Source organism: Oryx dammah, unplaced genomic scaffold, assembly GCF_014754425.2.
Source record: "Oryx dammah isolate SB20612 unplaced genomic scaffold, SCBI_Odam_1.1 HiC_scaffold_2, whole genome shotgun sequence".
NCBI classification, from domain to species: Eukaryota; Metazoa; Chordata; class Mammalia; order Artiodactyla; family Bovidae; genus Oryx; species Oryx dammah.
Window position 1 is genome coordinate 132,008,186 of NW_024070186.1, and position 22,463 is coordinate 132,030,648.

The following is a 22,463-nucleotide window of genomic DNA, read 5'->3' on the forward strand; positions in this document are numbered from 1 at the left end:
TAGGACATCGCAAATACATTAAGAGGAATAAGTTGATAGCACTGGAGAGTAGTTTAAAGGGAAATTCTAACCAAAATGACAAGAGGATCTCATAAACAGCCTGACCCTCAGCATGTCCCACAGGTAGTACCACGGCCCAGCAAAACAATTAGTGTAAACATCCAACAGACAATAAAGAAGGCGGCTGGCCAAAGCCCCAGATGGTGTTGCTGTAAAAATACATTCCAAAGCTTGGCATCTGGATTTTGCAGCTGCCATGCACAGCCCATATGTGGCAATAAATACTGGTTCTGAAGCTGGAATAGCTAGAGGTGAGGGTTAAATGGAACCATCTGAACCATCACAGTGGGACAAACAGACAAAGCACGGAAGTGATTGTGAAATGGCATGTAATTTTTCATATCTCTTACTCTTTTATCATTTTCAGCTGCTGAAATGAAATGCTAAGGTAAACTTTCAGCAAATAAGGGTTTGTAAAAGAATGTCAGCTAGCATATAATCATCCCCTTTTTGTCACTGTTCTTTATTTTGCCAATTTCTAATATTAAGCTCTGCTTATTTTCATCTTTTCTTAATATCTCTTTTTGGGACCATATTTTAATTTGTATTTATTTTTTAATTATGAAAGTATGATACCACACTTACAGGAGACTCAGAAAATATAGAACAAGGTTACATATAGTTCACCTATATGTTACAGTTATTTTGAAGTAGATAAATTAAGATTTTTTAGTTGGAGTTTCAATATCAATCTCTTAAAAATTAATAGAATGCACATACAGAGAAGTAGAAGGATACAGTAAACATGAAAAGAACTGTGAAAAAATTCAACATAATTAAGATTTATACAATTTTCACACAACAGTAGGATAAAATTCTATTCAAGTTCCCATAGATTGCAAACTAGAAGAATCTGGACCATATAGAGAGACATAAAACAAGGTATAAAAATTTCATAGTACAAAAGGTACTGAAATCATACAATCTGTTCTCTTACCACTGTGGAATTATGTTAGAAATCAATATGAAAGGACGTTTGATAATAACCCACATATTTTAAAGTGCAATGTGACATTTACCGAGAGAGATCTTCGACTTAGCCACTGAGAAAAAAATTTTTTTTGCCTCACCTAACTGGGGAGATTAACAGGTACATAAGGGCTTCCCTGGTAGCTGAGACAGTAAAGAATCTGCCTGCAATGCAGGAGACCCAAGTTCGATCCATGGGTTGGGGAAGATCCCCTGGAGAAGGAAATGGAAACCCACTTCAGTATTCTTGCCTGGAAAATTTCATGGCCAGAGGAGCCTGATGGGCTATAGTCCATGAGGTCACAAGAATCGGACATGACTTAGCGACTAAACCGCCACCACAATGAGTGCATTAGATAAAAGTTATATATTCTTAAAGAAAGATATTTTGGAAGTTGAACGAAGAGATCACACCTTTTTTCTTTTCCTTTTGTGTGTGTGTGTGTGTGTTTTGTACAGCAGAAGGTCAGTGAGGAGGCATTTATGCTGAACTCTGAGGCAGAAGTAGGATTCTATAGAAGAGGGTCATGGCAGAGATGAATATCGAAATACTTGAAACTCTTAGTTGAATTTTTTAAATGGTCTGCCCATCTGAGGAAGAGGAATATAATTTTCCAACTTCTAAAGTTAAGAAAACTGAAAAAGGATATAGAATGAGATAAAAAGTAACACAGACTTGAACTGCTATATTACTATGTCCCTCCCACTCACAAAGTTACCTAGTTCAATTATGTTGGTTATTACTTAGACCAGCTAATCCCACTTTTAACCTTAGGGTTGATCTAAAATTTCCAGCTACACTTTCACTTGAAATTCATACAAGTGGGTTTGAATCTACCTTTGTAATCTCCTATACATACTTTTCAAGTAGGAAAAGGTATACATCAAGGCTGTATATTGTCACCCTGCTTATTTAACTTATACGCAGAGTACATCATGAGAAACGGTGGGCTGAGTGAACCACAAGCTGGAATCGAGATTGCCGGGAGAAATATCAATAACCTCAGATATGCAGATGACACCACCGTTATGGCAGAAAGTGAAGAGGAACTAAAAAGCCTCTTGATGAAAGTGAAAGAGGAGAGTGAAAAAGTTGGCTTAAAGCTCAACATTCAGAAAACGAAGATCATGGCATCTGGTCTCATCACTTCATGGCAAATAGATGGCGAAAATGTGGAAACAATGTCAGACTTAATTTTTTTGGCTCCAAAATCACTGCAGATGGTGATTGCAGCCATGAAATTAAAAGACGCTTACTCCCTGGAAGGAAAGTTATGACCAAACTAGATAGCATATTCAAAAGCAGAGATATTACTTTGCCAATAAAGGTCCATCTAGTCAAGGCTATGGTTTTTCCAGTGGTCATGTATGGATGTGAGAGTTGGACTGTGAAGAAAGCTGAGTGCCAAAGAATTGATGCTTTTGAACTGTGGTGTTGGAGAAGACTCTTGAGAGTCCCTTGGACTGCAAGGAGATCCAACCAGTCCATTCTGAAGGAGATCAGTCCTGGGTGTTCTTTGGAAGGACTGATGCTGAAGCTGAAACTCCAATACTTTGGCCACCTCATGTGAAGAGTTGACTCATTGGAAAAGACCCTGATGCTGGGAGGGATTGGGGGCAGTAGGAGAAGGGAACGACAGAGGATGAGATGGCTGGATGGCACCACCAACTTGATGGACATGAGTTTGGGTGAACTCCTGGAGTTGGTGATGGACAGGGAGGCCTGGCGTGCTTTGATTCACGGGATCGCAAAGAGTCAGATACGACTGAGTGACTGAACTGAACTGATACATACTTTCCGTGATCCTCTGACATGCTGGCTCATTACTTCAAATTCACAGAATGTGGCTTATCAATAGCATATAAAACTATAATCTTTTGTCATATGCTAGCAAAATTTAATACACATTATTTTGCTCCAGATTCCACTCAAGACATTAGTTGAAGAAATGCTTAAATGACATTATAACAAAGCATTTTATTTATGAGATAGGATCAAATAACATATCGTGACACATCATTATCAAAAATCTTTATGGTATTTTTTCTTATTACTCATTTTTTCTCAATTGTGTCTTAACCTGTAATGGAATCTGAAAATACTGGTAACAACATCTTTAGTTACACTACCAATCTCTCACTTCTTAAGCTGGAAGCAGAAAATTATAAAGGCCCTGAATGGCACTGAAATAATCAGATTAGTTAGGTAGGCAATCCTTTGCTGAGATAATGCTGCTGAAAACACAAATCTGACTTTTTTTTTTTTTTTTTTTTTTTAAACCAGCCGTTTTTTCACTGTTTTTGGCTTCCCAAGTGGCTCAGTGGTAAAGAATCTGCCTGCCAATGCAGGAGACACGGGCTTGATCCCTGGGTCAGAAAGATCCCTTGGAGTAAGAAATGGCAACCCACTCCGGTATTCTTGCCTGAGAAATCCCATGGACAGAGGAGCCTAGTGGGTTACAGTCTAGTACATGGGGTTGCAAAGAGTAGGATACAACTGAGCACTCATTTCCAGTTTCACTCTTTACATACAGACTATTTTGCCCTTCTTTATTGTTATTGAGAGTTTGTACTTTCTAAAAAATAACACTTTTATTTCTTTTAGTCAATATATAGTGATTTCCTATTGTTCTAGCAATAGGTCTTTTAGAAATACTTTTCTAGTGTTCTATGCACATTCAAAGTGCCTGCCCATTTTCATGGTCTCTGCATTTGACCACAACAGCTTGCCAATTAAGTTTTCCCAGGTCTTATCATCTCAGTGTTCAAAAGAGCTTCTAATGTCCCACATGCTCTGTGAAGCTTCTCAGCAATAAAGATCATCCAAAGGGTTGTTGGTTCTGCCTAGTCATAACCTTTGGGCTACATCCTGTGTGCTGAAAAGCCAAACTTTTCCCTGATATGGTTTGCTGAGAGCTCAGTCTAATTTGTGCACCACGTGTAGTTGAATAATAAAAGAGAAGCTGGTGATCACAGGGACCCTCAATGCAGATTATCAAGTGTAAATTAGCCAAGTGTTTTCATAGCTCTTAATTATTGACAACAGACTCATGGAAGAGCCTGCATCAGCCACACAACTAGGTAATGCGAAACCTCGCGCCACTCCTTGGCAATTATATCTCTGCTGAGACATAGGGAGGGGAGGGGGACCACCAGGTGTCCACCAAGAAGGATAGAATTTGTGGATTAGCAAAAAGCGAGAGCTAATGAGGTTGTATTCTAGAAGGGCTTTCATTAGCAGTGCTGTATGAGTGTGTAATGCGAAGACCATTTTCAAAAAGGATCTAAGAATTCCCTAGGAAATCACTGGTGCACAATGTAAATTACCGGGGTAACTAGGCTGGCTTACTCAGAGGGCACCAGGGTTGGTTTGTTTCAGCGCTCCCTGTCAGCCTTGGCTTGATCCTCTGCTCTTAGCAAAAGGCTGTCTTGAGAGTAACGTATTCTTCTTTTCTCCTTTCTCCATCAGTGTTTTCCACAAATAAAGTCCTTTAGAATACCAACTGATCAATCATGGAAGTTTTTTGTACTAAATTTTTGTACTAACGCTTAAACCTCCTACTGTCTTTAAGCTAAATAAGATATGAGATGTTTATGCTAATAAAAGAGAATGTTTTGAGTATCATTTTCACAAACACCAACTTATTGAAAAGCACACTAAGGACTTAACTTCTGTGACCTCTATTTATATTTTATGACCTTGATGGCATCCTCATCATGCACAGAAGGAAAGAGATTAAATGATTTTCCCAAATCACATACCTTGTAATTGGTACAGACCTGGTTTTTTGTGCAAAGATGCATCACAAACATTCTTAAACATTATAAAATATAATAACAGTAATGATACTTAAGTATTGACTTTTAAAATTTTTGTAGGATAATAAAATAGTGTCTCAAATTTCTCTTTTGTTGTCATCTATACTTTTTGTTCTGTTAGTACCATTTCTGCTAGTGAAATTAAAACCAGAGGATCACTGGCAGCTAAAGAGAAATTATCTAAAGACAAACCAAATTTTGATCAACTGTTGACAATTAGGTGGCTTCATTGGGTTAATGAGTTTATAGACACATTAGCTATCACATACAGAGAGCTTCAATAATTGATCATTTTGGAATCAAAGTTTTTTTTGATGTGATAATTGAAACACATGCTCAAGGCTGACAACAAAGCTGGTGTACAACCTACAGAAAATGTTCAACCTCCAGACAGAAACACTGGTCAGTATCATAAGTACAGCTAAATGTGAGAAGAAACAGCAAATTTTTCATATATACCCATGGCATTCCTTTTGGCAAGACTCTTTTCTCATTGCTTTCTACAAAGTAAATTAAAACATATTTTTCTAGATGAAAACAGTATTGATGTTAGAGAGCTGCATTAAAACAGAATGTTTTGTTCTACCATGAACATGAATCTAAAATGAAATTTCGTCCCTATTCTTGCTCATGTCTTTATCCTCTGATGTCTATAAAAGAGCTTTGTTCTCCAAATCTATGGGACTTCTGAATTGCTCTAGTAAGAGTGTGCATAGTAACTGTGTCCCCCCAGACTGTTCGTTTCCTGGGTTCAGAACCAACCGCATCTTCTACTAGTATTCAGCACTTCAGAGGTTAATTTTTCTCGCTCAGGGAACCTAAGAAACAGACTTGCCACCACTAGGTGGCACTGGAGATTTGTGGTCACATGGTCTAATCCTAAAGTTGGAGCTTAAATGTATTTATTATCTATACTACGTCTACTCAGTAGTTGAATTGTTTTAAAAACACAAGCCACTTCACACTCAGCTTGTTTCATTACTTCTTAAAAATTTTCATTTTGCCACACTTGTCTTTAAACTTAAAGGAACATTTAAGAAAGGCTTTCTCTACTTTCAAATCATTTTACTGAATTTGATTTCAAAACCTCCCAAAAGTTCTCATCTCCTCTACTTTCACTGAGTAATATCACATTTGTATGTTTATTTTATCTATATAAAAAAACCCAGTCCCCAGTGTTAATCCTACATCCCTTGATATTTGGAATCTTAATAATCTCACCTTCTCTAGTTTTTTCATCAAAAGCACAGTTTAAACTTTGCAAGTCAATATTTTTTTTTATCTCTGAGAAAAGATATAGTAGCCTGCCTCTGATGCACAAAACTGACAACTGAAATTTAATGAAAAGGTCATTAAAGCTTGGTTCAGAAGAACTGGGACTTTTTTTCTATTCCGCCACTTTTCTGCCCAGTGACTCCGAACAAGACACTTAACCCCTTTGATCCTCGGTTTCCTCTTCTGTCAAATGGAATGCTGGTTCAATAAGGAAATAAAGGTTAAATAAATGTAACGGAAATGAGTGCCTAAAACAGAGTAGGCCTTTAACAAATGATTTAATTTAAAAGTAGTTCAACTTCTCATTCTAATTTCACAACCAAAAAAGAGATTAATAATATAAACAACTTGTAATAAAATAAAAATTTTTAATGTAGAATAACTCTTCCCTCTTTTCTAGCAGTTCTGAAAGGCATTCTATCTGAGCCTTACATGGACTAATGGTAAGAATTTTTGGTAATTTTGTTTTAAGATTTTATGTTCTTAGCTTAGATAAAGGAGATAAAATCATCATTCTCTCAAAAAGTCCCCAAAAGAAATGCCTTAATTACTAACTACATTGCAAAGTTACTTCTAAGTTTTATGTCTTCTTACTTCCTGAAAAACAGCAACCACATTAGAAAAACTAAGTTTTACATTGATCCAAATAAAATGTGAACATCCACTATTCACTAGAATAACTGAAGATGATGCCTTTAAAGAAACAAAACAAAAGAATAGATTTAATACCTTGTCAAACAAAATCATAAGTGACTACTTAGCTAAATTCTCTTTAAATACAGTAATTAAGCAAAGCAAACAACAGAAAATGAAAAGAAAAATTATGTTCAATATGTTCCTTTTCAGGCTTCCCCCATGGTTCAGTGGTAAAGAATCTGCAAGCCAATGCAGGAGACTTTAGTTAGGTGCCTGGTTTGGGACGATACCCTGGGGAAGGAAATGGCAACCCACTCCAATATTCTTGCCTGGAAAATCCAATGGACAGAGGGGCTTAGCGGGCTGCCCTCCATGAGGTCACAAAATAGTTGGACATAACTTAGCAACTAAACAATAACTATAATGTGTTCTTTTTACTATTTATAATACTACATTTCAAATATAATAGATTAAGAGTTTTGTTTCATGTCAATTTTTCTATTCATGTTTCTAGGCTGTTTCTTAACCATTAATTCCTGCTTACTGCCTCTAGAGTTTAGAATCCACATCTGTGTCTATTAAAGCCACAATCTTCTTATGGAAGAAACCCAAATATTTAGATGGAAGAATATGCCATTTTCATGGTGCCAACATATGTTGTCATTTCTCAGCAGCAAAGAAGAAAAAAATACTGATTTTGCATCATTTTAAATTCATTCACACCTATTGACCATACTGTATGATTTTTATTACCCAACTAGATTTTTTTTTTTTTAACCCGGGAGAAAACTTTGTTTCATGTCAAGACATACATTTCATGATTCTTTGGTAATACTAGATTTGACCTTTAAAAGACAAAATTGAAGACAGCTTCTTCTGAAATGGAGCCATGCAATGAATACTATACTTCTTCAGTTTACAGCACACAGCTTTTTATGTAAATTGCTTCTAGAGAAATTATTTTTCTACACTTGATTTAATTTTAAATACCTCTTCCCTGCAAATATATTTAAATATTTGACTCAGTTTGTAGATATACTTCTTTGGCTTTTATGAACTTACACTGTTGATTTCTGAATTCAACTTTTGAAACCATCTCCGAGGAGCAACCGTTCTAATATTCTCATTAAAGTCAAAATTTTAGTGTTGAAATCGTGTACTTCAGAGGCAGTCCCCTCTTTACACAAATATAAACATCTGTTGGCCATCTGGAAAAATGCAGAGACATGCCAACTGAGGACTCCTATAGTGTGCTTACTTCTCAAAAACTTACTTGCAGTATTTCCTAGTTCTCTTTATCTAGAATCTTAAAAAGCTCCACACACATGTCTAATGCCAATGTCAGAGCTCCCACATATTTTTCAAAGTAACATAAATTTAAGGTTAATACAACCAGCTATATAAATTAATTTAGTGTTTTTAAATTAAATTAACTTAATTTAATTTTCCTAAACAGAATAAGTCACCTTTTCTAAACAGGTGCCCAGTTAGAATTCATTTACAAAAACATTTTATCGCTAAATTATAAAGAAGATGCAAACTGTTTACTCTTTGGAAAAAAATCAAGTTCCATTGAATATGAGTGAAGTGACTTATGAATAAGCCCAGCATACATTTGTCACTCCAAGTCACATATTAAGCATCAGGTTTGGTTTTATTTTTAAAAGAAGAGTGGTCTCTCCTCATTTATAAATAAAGGCCACAAAAAAGCAAACACATAACCCAGGTGTATCACAAAAAAAAAAAAAAAGAAATGTGGACAATGTCAAAGAGAGCATCTCTTCTACTCAGTTAACACATCCATGTTTTATTCTGAAAGTCAAGACCCGTGTCTGCCTCAGCTGCTATTTTATTTTCACAACTCAGTCATGGCCAACAAACTGCAAGTACTTTGACTAGCTGTACTAACTTACCTTTTAAAAAAAGATGAAAATGATGTTTAAATCAAAAAAGTAAAACCAATCAACTGCTATGGTTAGGGTAGATTTCTGTCTGAGATACACCACATTTAGGCATGTGGCCCCAGCTTCACCTTGCCTTGAGCAAGAGGAGTCAGGAAAAGGAGATATTGAAGGAGAAAGGGAGACAGGATTTCCACCTGTATGATGATAGAATGGAGTAACACTGAACATTTGTTGAAAGCGCAATAGGAGCCAGCCAAGTCCAGGAATTTTCAACCATTATCAAATTCAAAGAATTTATTCTCTTGGGCTCCAAAATCACTGCAGATGGTGACTGCAGCCATGAAACTAAAAGATGTTTGCTTTTTGGAAGAAAAGTTATGACAAGCCTAGACAGCATATTAAAAAGTAGGGACATCACTTTGCCAGCAAATGTCCCTATAGTCAAAGCTATAGTTTTTCCAGTAGTCATGTACAGATGTGAGAGCTGGACTACAAAGAAGGATGAGTGCTGAAGAACTGATGCTTTTGAATTATGGTGCTGTAGAAGACTCTTTTGACAGTCCCTTGGACAGAAAGAAGATCAAACCAGTCCATCCTAAAGGAAATCAGTCCTGAATATTCATTGGAAGGACTGATGCTGAAGCTGAAGCTCCAATACTTTAGCCACCTGATGCAAAGAGCTGACTCATTGGAAAAGACCCTGATGATGGGAAAGATTGGAGGCAAAAGGAGAAGGGGATAACAGAGGATGAGATGGTTGGACAGCATCACCAACCCGATGGACATGAGTTTGAGCAAACTCCAGCAGATAGAGAAGGACAGGGAAGCCTGGCATGCTGCAGTCCATGGAGTCACAAAGAGTCGGACACCACTTAATGACTGAACAACAAAGACTCAAAAGTAATCTGCCAAGTACATCGAGGGCCTGCATTTTACAGATGAGGAGACTGAAATGACCCTAGCTGAATAACTTGATCAACATTACAAAGTAAATCAATCCAAAGCTGCAATAGAATTCAGTTCCAGGACGTTCAAGCTCTAAAATCAATATGCTACTATGAATTATAGCGATTTTGAAGTAAGTAGAAGATCAGTATGCTACAACAGCTAAAGCCTTTGACTGTGTGGATCACAACAAATTGGAAAATCGTTCAAGAGATGGGAATACCAGATCACTTTACCTGCCTCCTGAGAAATCTGTATGCAGGTCAAGAAGCAACAATTAGAACTAGACATGGAACAATGGACTGGTTCCAAATTTGAAAAGGAGTATGTCAAGGCTGTATATTGTGTCCCTGAATATTTAACTTATATGCAGAGTACATCATGAGAAATGCTGGACTATATGAAGCACAAGCTGGAATCGAGATTGCTAGGAGAAATATCAATAATCTCAGATATGCAGATAACATCACTCTCATGGCAGAAAGTGAAGAGGAATTGAAGAGCCTCTTGATGACAGTGAAAGAAGAAGTGAAAAGGCTGGCTTAAAACTCAACATTCAAAACACAAAGATCATGGCATCCAGTCCCATCACTTCATGGCAAAAAGATGGGTAAACAATGAGAGACTTTATTTTCTTGGGCTCCAGAATCACTGCAGATGGTGACTGCACCCATGAAATTAAAAGATGCTTGCTCCTTAGAAGAAAAGCTATGACCAACCTAGACAGCATATTAAAAAGGACATTCCTTTGCCGACAAAGGTCTGTCTCGTCAAATCTATGGCTTTTCCAGTAGTCATGTATGGATCTGAGAACAGGACCATAAAGAAAGCTGAGCACTGAGGAACTGATGCTTTTGAACTGTGGTGTTGGAGAAGACTCTTGAGAGTTCCCTGGACTGCAAGGAGATCCAACCAGGCCATCCTAAAGGAAATCAATCCCAAATATTCATTGTAAGGACTGAGGCTGATGCTGAAGCTCCAATACTTTGAACACCTGATTGGAAGAACTGACTCACTGGAAAAGACTCTGATGCTGGGAAACATTGAAGGCAGGAGGAAAAGGGGATGACAGAGGATGAGATGGTTGGATGGCATCACTGACTCAACGGACATGAGTCTGAGCAAGCTCTAGGAGTTGGTGATGGACAGAGAGGCCTGGCATGCTGCAGTCCAAGGGGTTGCAAAGAGTTGGAAAAAACTGTGTGACTGAACTGGACTGACATAACAAAGATTTTCCTATATTTATGTAGAAAAAAATTTCTTAGGAATGCTTCATTAGAAGGGTGGTTCCTCAACTAAAACTGACACGTGGAAAATCAGGAAAAACCAGTAAGTCAAAACTTTGGAACTTTACAGCCAGCTCTTAATTTTCTGTGGTTATAGATCTAAGTCCTAGATGTCATCATCATTATCATCATATTTGGATGTTGTTGTTGTTTAGTTGCTAAATCATGTCCAACTCTTTGTGATTAATGGACTGTAGCCCACCAGGCTCCTCCTCCATGGGATTTCCCAGGCAAGGATGCTGGAGGGGGTTGCCGTTTCCTTCTCCAAGGGGTCTTACCAACCCAGGGATCAAACCCATGTCTCCTACATTGGCAGGCAATTCTTTACCCTTGAACTACCTGGAAGGCCCTCATGTATGGTAGCTATCCCCAAATTTGATTAGTATAAGAAGTATTTTTAAAAGAAACATCCTCTTTGACTCCTAATATTAATAATTATTTGTTTATATTATTTGAATACATATATGAATTCACAGATATAATCTTAGATTTAAGTTTCATAAGTTTATGGTCTTGGGCAATAAAAAAAATTTAGTTATAAAACTATGCCACTTCTAAAATTTAGATTAACAGCCTAATTTAAATTTGATAGATGATATTATGTAGCTGAAAATAAATGTCACTTGCAATATTAATCTGAGCCTTTCAGGAACCATGTGAATGATTCAGAAACCACTCACCTTTTTCTATTCAAACTCCTGCAAACATTTTGTTCTTACAGCCTACTATGCTGTACATTCTTTGTTTTTCACTAATGCCTCACATATTAGTAAAACTTTATTTGCCTCTAGATCAAACACATTTAAGAACTATCATCTGGAACAAAACCAATTGTAAAACAAAAAAAACAGGCACAGAAGTCACAACTGAATGCCTTGTCATAGGTACTTTTCACACAATCCAGAAAAAGTGCCTTAGGTTTTTCTTCTTTTTTTTTTCCAGTTATCAATTAAATAAAAATCCAAATTAAAAACTTTTTTGATAATGAATCTTCCTTTATGAGGATAAAACTGGAGGGTTCAAGTTCCAGAAAACTTATATCAATTGATCTCTTAAACTCACTGTACTGAATTTTTCTCTGACATAAATTTATTACTACTTTGGCCTTCCCTGATAGTTCAGGTGGTAAAGAATCCACCTGCAATGCAGGAGACCCTGGTTCGATTCCTGGGTCAGGAAGATCCCCTGGCGAAGGGATAATACCCACTCAGGTGTTCTCTGGCTTCCCTTGTGGCTCAGCTGGTAAAGAATCTGCCTGCAACGCAGGAGACCTGGGTTTGATCCCTGGGTTGGGAAGATCCCCTGGAGAAGGGAAAGCCTAGAGAATTCCACGGACTGTATAGTCCATGGGGGTCACAAAGAGTCGGACACGACTGAGTGACTTTCACTTCACTTTCACTATTACTACTTTAACAACATAATTTTAACATCAAACAGGTGGTAAGTTGCAGATCTGGGAGACAAATCAAGCTAAAAGAAATAGTAAATATATATATATATATATATATATATAAATTCAAAGAAAAAAGAAAGTGAAAGTCACTCAGTCATGTCCAGCTCTTTGCAACCCCACAGACTATATACAGTCCATGGAATTCTCCAGGCCAGAATACTGGAGTGGGGAACTGTTCTCCTCTCCAGCTGATTCTTGACCATCTGAGCCACCAGAGAAGCCCAAGAATAGCGGGGTGGGTTGCCTATCCCTTCTCCAGGGGATTTCCTGACCCAGGGATCAAACCGGGATCTCCTGTATTGGGAGTGGATTCCCTACCAGCTGAGCTATCAGGGGATAGAACATAACATTTCCAAAGTCAGCAACATGTGCCTTTCTGTTAAGGAAAAGTGAAAGTGAAAGTCACTAAGTCGTGTTAGACTCTTTGTGACCCCATGGACTGTAGCCCATCAGGCTCGTTCATGGAATTCTCCAGGCAAGAGTCCTGGAGTGGCTTGCCATTTCCTTCTCCAGGGACAGAGCCTAGGTCTCCCGCATTGCCGGCAGATTCTTTACCAACTGAGCCACCAGGGAAGCCTGTTAAGGAAGACGATTCTATCATTCATGATTTCTGGTTGTAGGGAAAATACTCTAAGTAGGACAGTTATTCTCACTGGAGAGAAGTCCATGTGTTTGAGAGAGGATAATTCAAGTTTGACAACTGGCCTCATATTTGAGATGTGAATATGGAATTACTTTCATCACTATCATGACCCTAATTGAGCCCCCATATGCAGAGTACCCTCTGTTAGGCATTCAGACTAATGCCCCTGTAGTACAGCCTAATTCTAAAATCATACAGAAGAAAGACTGTCTCCTCTCACCTAAAACATAAATAGAGTCTGCTGATTTCTCCCCTCGCTCCATGACAAGCTACTCTTGCCAGCTCCAGGAATAAAGACTAGACTCAAAGCTTGGGAGCTATTCTGAGCTGCTCATGGGAGAAATATTACACAATTCCACAGCAAGTATCACTAGTGATACATTTAAGATAAATAAAGTTGTGCTAAGCTTGGAATCTGTAAGCAGAGACACGGACAAAAGGCTTCAGCCTGTTCAGAATGATTCCTCTCTTGGTAGATCAGCACTAAAATAATAAATGCAATTGTTTACGAAGAATGAAAGATTTTAAAATTTGTCCCCTTGTTTTTTTTTTCTTTAATATTTACCTTAAATCTTTCATAAAGTTGAATATACATCACTGAGCACACCTGCATTCAACTTTCAGCACCAGTTATCAATGACCAGTTAAGCAATGTTTGGGAACCAGCTAAACATTCAGATTAAACAGCCAATAAATTTTCCTGTTTCTTTGACTGAAAAATTCTGCCCCAAAGAGACAGGTTGTGTAAAATAAGATGAAGTCCAGCTATAATCAAGAGGCAGACTGTCTCCAAGAAATGAATTTATTTAAATTAAATTCATTGTTTACTCAGAAAAGTGCTAAAATGCTTTCTTGAAGGCTTTCAGAATATTTTAGGGAATCCATTCAGTATTGCCTTGGAGTTCCATCAGGAAAAAAAAATGTTGAATGCCAGCATGTCAAAAGATAGTTGATATCTCATGATTCCTATTTTTTTGAGAATGATAAAATGTGCAGCACCTTCCACATGGTGCTGAGTTCATTTTGCTATCTCATAATTTCACATTTATTTCTTACATGGTGGTTCAATATCTAATGGTTTAGATCTGGCCTTACCACTAAATTATCTTCCATGAAACTGACAATTGATCCAAGCTATATAGTTGGAATTAGAATGAGTGTAACCACACAATTTCAAGGTTAAACTTGTCTAACAATGGTATCTTCCTCCCTTACTTACCTACGCAACACATACCTATATATACACTAGGTACTTTATAAAGTCAAACTCAACTCTCAATCCTAGCTCAGGGGTCTTCTGGAATTCAAGGAAGAACTAATGGATCTCTCTTTGTGCTCAAGAAGCCACAAACTCACTAAAAATTAGTTTAGACTATTTCTTTTCCTTTTACCCAAGAGGCAGGAAATTCCAAACAATAAAGTTAGAAGAGCTGACCAACCACAAATTGACTCTGTTCACAATACATATTATCTGACATAACAGTACTATGTTCACCTGTTTCAAGTTCTCATTATTTAACTTAGTTCCCTACGTTATTGTTCGGTCACTCATTCATATCCAACTTGTTGGGACCCTTTGGACTACAGCATGCCAGGCTTCCCTGTCCTTTACCATCTCCCACGGTTTGCTCAAATTTATGTCCATTGAATCAGTGATGCTATCTAACCATCTCATCCTCTGCCGCCTTCTCCTTTTGCCTTCAGTCTTTCATTATGGTAACTACTAAAAATAACAGACTTTAACTAAGACTTAATTAGCAAAATATTAGCACTACTTACTCCAGTTATTACAACAGCATACTTATATAAGGTACACAATTTATTTTTATGCCCAGACAGGTCCTTCAGCTGACTATGACTTCCAATTTTATAAAAAAATTCAGCAACACTAATATCTTTCTGAGATATCTGGTTTTACTTAAAATTCTTTAAAATATTATGGTTCCATTTAAATCCTAACATGTTATGATTCTATTTTTTTTTTTAAGTCTCATTGTAGTAAACATCAGCTTGAAAGAAGCAGCAAATGGCAGAGTTTTCTCCTCACCCTAGATGAGAATCAGAAACCCCACTTGTTTGCCACAGTTTCTCTGTAGTCTCCATTGTATTCACACAGCCTCATCCTATGGAGAGTTGAGCTAAATGAGTCAGTATGTTAATTATGTGCTCTGGGAGCACAAAGAAGAAATAAAGAAGTTATTACCTTCCCAAGTTTCTCAGGTAATGAGACCCACTTCTGGAGATATGTGGCATTCTACCAGAATCTATCATGAGAATGAGCTTTGCAGGAAAATGCACAGAACTAATTTTTTAATGAAAATCCTCTACAGATTCTCTGAGTTGAATCCACCTAACAAATGTCACTGGGCAATGTCATTACCAGTTAACCAGCACAGGCCTTTAGAACAGATGGTGGAACGGTGCTTTTTCATAAGTCAGGCTGGCTAATTTCAGCCACCCCCCCATTCCCTGAAAATAAAATAAAATAAAATTGGCTCCATGTCACTCAGACATGACAGTACTTTGGATTTCTCCCCCATGATGTTTTTTAGCCTTGAGGCAGATATGACAGGCGCCTTATTAAATTCCAAAAATAAATGTGGAGCAAGGAGGCAGTGCATTCCAATGAGACATCCAACTTGTTAAAATGCAACATGCATAAAACTTGGTTCATTTTATTTTTAGCCATCATCTTCATCATTTTAAATCAAAATGGAAATATAATATTTGTTACCATAATCTAAGTAAAATTAGTACAGAGATCTGTTATTTTTTTATAAAAATTAGCTATTCATTTGTTCACATGTACTTAAGTTGGAATTTCCCCAAAATATCGCCATCAATATCTAGAAATAGGCTAAGAAGCAAAGAGATTTACCGAAGATTTCTCACTCTATATTTTAGCATCCCCCACACTTCTCCTAACATTTCCTTGGACAGACTCAAGGATATTTATGGATCCCTGCCTTTGTGCATGCTGTACATTTTCCTATCTGTATTTTTGTCTCTCAAACTATTACAATCCTACTTGGGTCCAACAGTTTGATTTTCACCATCTTTTCCTGACATCTACCCTCTTTCCTCAAACAATTATAAATAAACACTCCTCCTGATTTCTTACAATATGCTTCTTGTTCATCTACTTAGCACTTAATTCATTTATTTATTTATTCTGCTTCATGTGTTAATAAATGTCCTCCATTAGAAACGTATTTCTTCTCCTAGGAGCTCCTATGTATCCTTACATAACCTATGGCATCTAGCTTGAGGCATGATACCTATCAGGGATTCAATAAATGTTAAAAAGAAATGAACAGGACCAATTGCAAACATCACAATGATATAATCACTGTTATTTCTTCATTGTCTTACTATCATGACTCCAAGAAATCTGAACAATTGATCCCAAGAAGCAACCCAATCTTAAAGTCCTAATATGTGTATATTGTGCACTATAAAACACAACAGAATTTCTGCATCTGGTCCTTATCTTCAAAAAGCTTTAAGGCTGAGTGCAGGGACCAGGGGTTTCCCCAGTGGCTCAGCTGTAAAGAATCTGCCTACAATGCAGGAGACACGATTTTGATCCCTGGGTTGGGAAGATCCTCTGGAAGAAGACATGGCAACCCACCCCAGTATTCTTGCCTGGAAAATCCCATGGACAGAGGAGCCTGGTGGGTTACAAAAGAGTCAGACATGCCTGAAGCAACATAGCAAGCGTGCACACAAGGACCAGGCTTTGAGACCTCCTGGGACATCTCTGTGACTCACTCCTTACCAGCATTTGCCTCGGGATTAATCATATCTAAAGTATTTTAATGAATCATTTAATATTAAAACATTCCCATCAAGGAGGCAATACTACCCCAGTGTGATATAACAGAAATCAGAGATTCAGAGAGTTGAAATTACTTGTGGGAGGTCACCTGCCTGCCAAGAAATGACAATACTGAGGTTCATGGTTGTGTATGTTAATGACAAAATCCATGCACTTCACACCTTCAATGATTCCACAGTTTCACAAGCATAAATCTATGTCCCAAGGAATCTGAGACTGTACTAGCAAATCCATGATACTGTACCCAGAATATTCAACCCATTTTACCCAGGTGATTTTTTTCCTAACCTCTAAGGAAGGGACCCAGTTTCCATGCCCAGGTCCAGGGAGCTCTGACAGGACCCTCTCCATCTAGACCAGTATGCTCCCATGGATACTTCTAAGGCTTCCCTGGTACTCAGAATAATCATCACTTTACTTAGTATCAGGGTATAGTTAGCAATCATGACCTCATAATGATTCAAGGTGCTAAAGTTTAGCTTATTTTTACTTCATTCTATTTCTCATGCAAGAAACAAATTAACATTTTGCAATATGATCAGGTATAATCTGAAATGTTATGCAGACCATCATTATTTCTAGGAAAATATATACGGTTAACACAACATCAAAAGAAGGAGAAGGGAATGACAGATAAGGAGACGGTTGGATGGTATCACTGACTCAATGGATATGAGTTTGAACAAACTCAGGGAGATAGTAAAGGACAGAGGAGCCTGGCGTGCTGAAGTTCACGGGGTTGAAAGGAGCCGGACACGACTCAGCGATTTAGCAACAACAAAAATCATAAAGATGGGAGGGGCATTCCGATAACTAAAATCCCTTCAGAGAGCTTCTGTTGCAACATCCCAGGTCAGAAAGTTGACTAAGACAGGTTAGAGCAGGTATTAGGGATCTCTCTTCCTTTTTATCTTTCTCTCTATCATCTCTCTCTTTTTCTGTCTCTATAGTATTTTCCTTTGTCTTCCCTTGTTTGATTTAATTTACTTAATTTCAAACCAGGTAATATCCTCAAATATTAAGGCACACACTAATAGGCCATACATAACCTTCCACATTGAAGAACATATACAATTCGAAGGTCCTTCCTTACATATAAAATGAAGGCAAACCATAAAGACACTATCAGCCACTTTTTCCTCTTCCTTCAACGTGACTCTACATGTTCGAGACTACTTCCTTCTGTTCTCTCGTCTACACTTTTTCTCCCTTTTCTGTTGAAGTTCAACAAGAAAGCTGTCTTAAGGGAGAACATTTGCTGTTTATACCACCCTCTTGTAAACAAGTCATGTCGCTGTTGTCATGATGTTGTATTTATAATAGAGCTGGATGCAAAAGAAATTTCAACACACTAGAGAAAGTATTTTCAGTAGACTTCAATCAAGAGTATATTCTGGGTAACAATAGCATAAGCTAAGTGTCTGCTTTTCCACTAAATACCTTCCTACACCGTAGATTTAAGGTGCTTTATCTATATAATCATGTTTCCTTTTCAAAGTCAGAGATGTGAAAGAAGACTCCATCCCACACATAAAAAAAGAAATTTTGCTTGCCAAAACTTTGGTTAGAAAACAAAGCCTTAGAGGAAAGAACTTCAATAGGGAAGAATATTGCTATCTCTTCAGTTATATGCCATGTTTTGCCTTTTGGTAACACTTTAACTTTTTAGAATCTATTATTTCTTCTCCTGACACAAATATAAATGTATCCAATCTTACTTGAAATGTGTGAATCTTTAACACTAACAACTGCTGCCAACTGCAATCCATAAGGCAATACATATTTCAGAATGTGAGTCTTCTCTTAGCATAAAAGTAAATCAAGATAAGTTGTTAAAAAAGCTTATTTCTCCCATGTTAACAAAATATCTACAAAGTAGATCACAGAATTGAGCTTGGTAAATGTCTATTACCAAATCTCCTGATTAAAAAAAGAAAAAGACTGTTCTAAAGTTATTAAAATGGGCAAAGAGTCTGACTTTCAATTCCTTATGCACTTGGTGTTTTAGATTCCAATCACATAAAGCAAAGGCTGATACAAATGGATGATATATTCATGATACTTAGTTTGCTTCCTGGTATTGACGAATAAGACTGCAGTTGTGGAAAGCCCCGAATCAGAGGTCAGAAGGTTTTTATACTAGCTTAGCCACTATTTATTTCCTGTGTAAGCCTGCCACTTGACTTAACTTGTCTGTACCCTAATTTTCTGCTCTGTCATTTGGGATCCATAATAATTTACTATTATAATTTACTATTCTTATCAACAGCAAATGGATGGTGATTATTGTTTTTATCTATTTATACTATTCGTGCCAGATAAATGAACTACAGAAGGCATAAGTGTAAAGTTGTATTGAAAATAGTGTTGTCATTAAGTAACACAAACTGAATATGGGAGAAACAAGAAAATAAGAAAATAACATTTGTCTATTTTCTTAAAATAATTATTTTAAATTTGGATTTGTGTACTTTATGGTTTGACTCAAAACTAGAAATAGAAATATGAGATTATTATTCTGTGAGTACCCTTCCAAAAAAACATATAATTTTCACAAGGACTTTTATTTCACCAGACTAAGCGGTCATGTATGGATGTGAGAGTTGGACTGTGAAGAAAGCTGAGCGCTGAAGAATTGATGCTTTTGAACTGTGGTGTTGGAGAAGACTCTTGAGAGTCCCTTGGATTGCAAGGAGATCCAACCAGTCCATTCTGAAGGAGATCAGCCCTGATATGGCTGGATGGTATCACTGACTCGATGGACGTGAATCTGAGTGAACTCCGGGAGCTGGTGATGGACAGGGAGGCCTGGCGTCCTGCGATTCATGGGGTTGCAAAGAGTCGGACATGACTGAGCGACTGAACTGAACTGAAGAGGATGTCACATAGTTAAAATTTTACTTATGAGTACACAGAATTTTTAAAATACTTCTCATCCAGCCTTTGATATTTTGCTATTACTGTTTCTGACAACCAACCAGTGAAATTTCGTGAATAGATATGTCTACATAATGCCAATTGAAGCATCAATGATCAAATATGTACAAAGTACAGAGATATCTGTGTAAAAATAGAACCATTTTATTTACTCACTCATCAAAACAGTTTATCAAGAGATGCTTGCATGGAGTTTGTGGAATATTTTCTTTTGAATTGTTGCACCTGCTAATCATCCCTCACTTCTTAGTTACTCATCAGACAAGAAGAAAAATCGAGGAAAATTTCTGAATACAGTGGTGGCTGAAATTTAAAATTACTGCAATCTGGTGTTCATTTTTTATTGTGTTTGTTCACAAATTCATGAGAGGCCTGAGCTGCTATATAAATTAGGTTATATAGGTTCCCTTGACATAGTCATTTAGCTCTCATTCTCCCTGTCTATCTGTCTAGAGATTTTAGCCCATCTTCCTTAGAAATATCAACATTTCATAAAGTTATTCAGTTCAGTAGCTCAGTTGTGTCCAACTCTTTGCAACCCCATGAATCGCAGCATGCCAGGCCTCCCTGTCCATCACCAACTCCCGGAGTTCACTCAGACTCACATCCATCGAGTTAGTGATGCCATCCAGCCATCTCATCCTCTGTCGTCCCCTTTTCCTCCTGCCCCCAATCCCTCCCAGCATCAGAGTCTTTTCCAATGAGTCAACTCTTTGCATGAGGTGGCCAAAGTACTGGAGTTTCAGCTTTATCATCATTCCTTCCAAAGAAATCCCAGGGCTGATCTCCTTCCGAATGGACTGGTTGGATCTCCTTGCAGTCTGAGGGACTCTCAAGAGTCTTCTCCAACACCACAATTCAAATGCATCAATTCTTCAGGGCTCAGCCTTCACAGTCCAACTCTCACATCCATACATGACCACAGGAAAAACCATAGCCTTGACTAGATGGACCTTATTTGGCAAAGTAATGTCTCTGCTTTTGAATATACTATCTAGGTTGTTCATAACTTTTCTTCCAAGGAGTAAGCATCTTTTAATTTCATGGCTGCAATCACCATCTGCAGTGATTTTGGAGCCCCCAAAAATGAAATCTGACACTGTTTCCACTGTTACCCCATCTATTTCCCATGATGGGACCGGATGCCGTGATCTTCGTCTTCTGAATGTTGAGCTTTAAGCCAACTTTTTCACTCTCCTCTTTCACTTTCATCAAGAGGCTTTTTAGTTTCTCTTCACTTTCTGCCATAAGGGTGGTGTCATCTGCATATCTGAGGTTATTGATATTTCTCCCGGCAATCTCGATTCCAGCCTGTGGTTCACTCAGCCCACCGTTTCTCATGATGTACTCTGCGTATAAGTTCAATAAGCAGGGTGACAATATACAGCCTTGAAGTACTTCTTTTCCTATTTGGAACCAGGCTATTGTTCCATGTCCAGTTCTAACTGTTGCTTCCTGACCTGCATACAGATTTCTCAAGAGGCAGGTCAGGAGGTCTGGTATTCCCATCTCTTGAAGAATTTTCCACAGTTTGTTGTGATCCACACAGTCAAAGGCTTTGGCATAGACAATAAAGCAGAAATAGATGTTTTTCTGGAACTCTCTTGCTTTTACCATGATCCAGCAGATGTTGGCAATAACTTAATAAAAAACTATATATTTGGGAAGAACACTAGGAAATCTAGGGAACTTTTCAGGATATCAATTATCTCCTCTATCTGCAGGTAGAAAGAAAACCTGATCTTCCTCTGTAAAGGTCCATATCATTAAATTACTTCTGTACTGTACATAGTGGTGTTGAACACACAGGGGCAGAAAATATTTGTGATAAATAAGCTATAGCTTATTTGCCTAAGAAGGCTCAGAGATACACAAATTTGCTTTAGAAAGAAGTGAAAAATATAATCACAATGAGCAATAGCAAAGTAGTTTTAGTCTACTAAATGAAATATTTCCATAAAAGAAATATGTCTGAAGTTAAAATTAAAGGAAAATATTTAGAAATACGGTATATATTCTTCAACAAATTTTTTTTCATTCAAATTCATTTTAATTTTAAAAGGAAACTATTAAGAGATTTTTAAGCCACCTGTATTCTCAATAAATGGGCTTCCCTGGTGGCTCAGTCAGGAAAGAATCCTCCTGCAATGCAAGAGACCAGAGTTTGATCTCTGGGTCAGGAAGATCGCAGGGAGAAAGAAATGGCAACCCACTCCAGTATTCTTACCAAGGAGCCTGGCAGGCTACAGTCCATGAGGTTGCAAAGATTGGACACAAATTAACAACTAAATTCTTAATCAAATCAGCAAAACAGGAAGTTGTAATTGTGATATGGACTTTTTTTTTTAGGGACAATGGGATCAAAAAGGCATCAAATGCTGATACCAGATTGTGTGTGTGAGTTAGTTGCTAAATCGTGTCTGACTCTTTGCGATCCCATGAACTATATCCCAGAAAGTTTAATTATCCAAACAGATGCTTTTTAATCCAGTGTACTTATATCAGAGAACATGAAAGAAATATAATAAATTTTCTTATCTCTGAGATTTTGTCTAATATACAACTGAATTAAACATATCACAATTTTCAATACTGCATTAAATAAACATATATGTATCATTGGCTCAAGTTCATATTTTATATTTAGGTAAATTCTACTCATAATTGACATGCTTTTTCTTTAATGTTATTGAATGCA

At 37.4% G+C, this 22,463-nt stretch overlaps 1 protein-coding gene and 1 long non-coding RNA gene across 7 annotated transcripts in view; both read right to left on the bottom strand.

The window, feature by feature from the left end:
• Nucleotides 1-22,463, bottom strand: part of ROBO2 (roundabout guidance receptor 2) — a 653,625-nt gene that overhangs the window by 422,862 nt on the left and 208,300 nt on the right. The gene's annotated exons all lie outside the window — the stretch shown is intronic.
• LOC120853357 lies at nt 923-14,417 on the bottom strand. The gene is made up of 4 exons (XR_005718766.1): nt 14,405-14,417; nt 11,614-11,619; nt 1,706-1,710; nt 923-1,103 (listed from the first exon to the last, which is right to left on the bottom strand). It is a non-coding gene; the product is annotated as an uncharacterized LOC120853357 (long non-coding RNA).